The sequence below is a fragment of the Panthera uncia genome, chromosome F1, assembly GCF_023721935.1.
Source record: "Panthera uncia isolate 11264 chromosome F1, Puncia_PCG_1.0, whole genome shotgun sequence".
NCBI classification, from domain to species: domain Eukaryota; kingdom Metazoa; phylum Chordata; class Mammalia; order Carnivora; family Felidae; genus Panthera; species Panthera uncia.
Window position 1 is genome coordinate 20,009,655 of NC_064813.1, and position 4,052 is coordinate 20,013,706.

The window sequence follows — 4,052 nt, forward strand, 5'->3', positions numbered from 1 at the left end:
TATGAGTCTGTTTCTCTCTCTTTTTTGTTGTTGCTGTGTGTTTGCCATATTTTTAGATTCCACATATAAGTGAAATCACACGTTATTTGTCTTTGTCTGGCTTATTTCACTTAACATAATACACTCCAGGTCCATCCATGTTGTTGTGAATGGCAAGATTTGGTTCTTTTTTATGGCTGAGTAATATTCCACATCTTCTGGATCCATTCATCTATCGATGGACCCTCGGGCCGCTTCCATATCTTGGCTATTGTAAATAATGGGGCAGTGAACATAGGGGTGCATATATCTTTCCAATGAGTGTTTTTGTTTTCTTTGGGTAAATACCCAAAAGTACAATTACCGGATTGTATGGTGCTCCTGTTTTGGGTTTTTTGAGGACCCTCCATACCATTTTTCAGAGTGGCTGCACCAATTTACATTCCTACCAACAGCGCACAGGTTCCATTTTCTCCACATCCTCACCAAGACTTGTTGCTTCTTGTGTTTTTTATGCTAGCCATTCTAACTGGCATGTGTTCTTGGTTTTCATTTCCGAATCAAATTCACTGTAAACAACGAGTTCCCTCTACACACCTATTAGAATGGCCCAAACCCCAAACAATGGCAGCAACGAATGCTGGTGAGGTTGAGGACAACAGGAGCTCTCATTCATCGCTGTGGGGGGCAGGGGGGATGCAAAATGGAATCCGCACTTTGGAGGACAGTTGGCAGTTTGTTACAAAATTGAACATACTCTGTTATGATCCAGCAAGGTACTCCTTGGTAATTACCCAAAGGAGTTGAAAACTTCCATCCGCACAAAAACTTATACACAGATATTTATAGCAGCTTTATTCATAGTTTTCAAAACCTGGAAGCAAACAAAATATCCTTTTGTAGGTGAATGAATGAACCAACTGTGGCCCATCTAGACCATGAAATATTATTCAGCCTGCAAGGGGGTGGGGAAGGAAGAGCTATCGAGCCATGAAGACGTGGAGGAAACTTTAACACATGTTACTAAATGAAAGAAGCCAAACTATAAAGGCTACTTACTGTACAATTCTAAGTAGCTGACAGTCGGGAAAAGGCAAAACTACGGGGACAGTAGGCAGATGAGTGGTTGGGGCGCCTGGGTGGCTCAGTCAGTTGAGCGTCCGACTCGATTTCACCTCAGGTCATGATCTCACAATTCATGAGTTCAAGCCCCGCTGTCAGTGCAGAGTCTGATTGGGATTCTCTCTCTCCCTCTCTGTCTTTTTTCTGCCCCTCCCGCACTCTCTCTCTCTCACAATAAATAAATAAAATTAAAACAAAACAAAACAAAAGATCAGTGGTTGCCAGGGACTAGTGGGGAGGGAAGGATGAATAGACCAAGCCCAGAGGATGGTTAGGGCAGTGAAACTATTCTGTAGGACATTACAATGGTGCATACATGTTATTATACATTTGTCAAGACCCAAAGACTGCCAAGACCACCCAGAGGGAACCATAATGTCGACCCTGAACTTTGGTTGATAACGATGTGTCAGTATGGGTCCACTGACTAACAAAAGTACCGCTCTGCGGGGTGGGGAAGCTGAGAGAGCTTTCAGAGACCGTGTGTCATCACGGGGAGGGGAGCATACGGGGACTGTCTACTTTCCACTCAGTTTCACTGTAAACCAAAAGCTGTTCTAAGAAATAAAGTCTTTTTTTTTTAAGACTTCATGAATTTAGCACATTGGATTTTCACATTTAACACTGATCGCCAACTTAAAGAAACACCTCCAAACATTTAATTAAATTCACAAATTCAATGCAGCAGATCCTTCTAAAAGCTCTAAGTGCATTAACTTACAAAACATCGCAATTCCAAAACCACTTCATACCTTTATATCAAAACCTGTTAAAAAAGTGCTAATGATGTGGATTTCACTTTCTGTCTCATCCTAAACTCCACACCTTCCCGGGGTGCCAATTTTGACACCTTCCTAGGATTTCAGTGATTTTACCAAATACTATTTTTACCTTCCTAGGGATTTTAACAACCTTACCAGACCAAAAGAAAAAGGGAAAGAACCGCCTCAAACCGCTGGAGTTTGTAAAAGTCTGGGTGGTTGAAGAATTGATTCTGGGTCAGGATGTAAGCCTGGGTTGCAAAGTCTGATGAGAAGAATCCAAATATGGGGAGTCTCCTTTTTATAATTAAACTTTGTTACTTCAGTAAGACTTTTCAAGCCCACACCTTTAGGGAAGGTTTTCAGTGTTGCAGCATTGTATTTTCCCCCCAGAAATGAGATGAATTGGCATCTTGCTTGGCCAGGGTTGCCTCATGATATATTGCCCTGGTCTGTTAGCGTTATTAAAAACGTGCAGCTCCTTGCTGGCGGTGTATTATCACCTATAGGGCCATCTCGAACTTCCATCCCCTGAGGAAGAAGGCACCAACTCTCTGCAGATACTGCTCCTCCCAGGCCCACTGCAAACACTGGGGGATCCTCCCTAATGAATCATCCCTAGTGACCTCAGGATTGAGAAGCCCTGTCCTGGGATGGTGCCTACTTTCTAAAAAAAAAAAAAAAAAAAAAATTTTAGCTGACTCAGAGTTCCCTATATTTATTCTTTCTTGCTTTCACAGAGAGAAACAAGCACATCTCTCTTTTATAAACAGATTTATAATTAGTAGAAGAAACAAAAGACCTGTTTACATGAAATGCCCCACTTACTAAAGTCAATACAAATTAACATAGCCCGTTCTATTCACCCTTTTTTTTTTCACCTCCAGCCACTTGTCTGTATACTTTTAAGGTTTTTTTGTTTGTTTTGTTTTTTGAGTATTGTAGCAAACCCACATTACTTCTCTGGCTCAACCTCTTCTAATTAATGCCCAAATGGTCAGGGCTTGATTCAGGAACCCCTTTGGCTCCTTTGTCCTTGCAGCGCTGCCCTTGACATTCTTGAAAGCATTCTTGCTTTCTGGCAACAACAAGATGTTCCAGACCCCATCCTGATTTTTTTCCTGCCTCTTAAAGACAAGGAATCAGCTGTCTCTATGGAATCCTCATTCCTGGTAGTGGAGAATGATATTAGAGACCACAGTCTGGGAGGCTGGGGTGCACGTGAGCATGGGGGTGAGGGACGGGGGCAAGGGCGCCTCCTTGGTGGTAATAGAAACTGGAAAATATTTCTTTCTTTCTTTTTTTTAATGTTTACTCGTTTTTGAGAGACAGAGATAGAGCGTGAGTGGGGGAGGGGGAGAGAGAGGGAGACACAGAATCTGAAGCAGCCTCCAGGCTCTGAGCTGCCAGCACAGAACCCGACGCGGGGCTCGAACCCATGAGTGAGGGAGGTTATGACCTGAGCTGCAGTTGGACGCTCACCCGACTAAGCCACCCAGGTGCCCCTGAAAAATATTTCTTTTAAAGATAAGGTGTTCATAGCACTCTACTCCAACTTAATAGATGTGCCTTGTAGCTTCCTTTACGTTTTTTACACCATGAACCTTCAGTGACCACTCAGGCTTTCTCTGTGCTGACCTAAACAGTAAGTCACAAATTCAGCCATTCCCACCTATTCTCCCCACTCCTCCCTGCAGGGGAAGGAAGCCGACAGAGATCAATCTCCCCACTCACAGACACTGGATCACCACCTCCCCCTTAGAAGGACACTACCCTGCAACGATTGGTTTTCAACTGTTTTCTCCACGGTACACTCCAAGGGAGTGGGGGCAGGGTGCTCAAACAACTTCGTATTTTGGATGGATTCCCCTGGAATCAAGGGTCAAGGGTCAAGGAGGGTTTTGAGAACGGACAGGACAGAGGTAAGGTGATTGCCGAGGAGTCCGTTGTGACAGCTCAGAATGAGACCCTCAAACCAAGGGAGCGGCAGAAATGGGGAGGAAGATGGGGAGCTGGAAATGACCTCGTGTCTGGATAGAATAGACAAGGGTGCATCCCACGTGCCTGTTCTAGTCTCTGGGAGGATGGCGGTACCAGCCGCTGCATGAGCGAGAGACAGAGAGAACAAAGTGGACGTAGAGGTCTGTCAGGGGTCAGGGGAGAGTTTGGCTTTGACCTATAGAGTTCGAG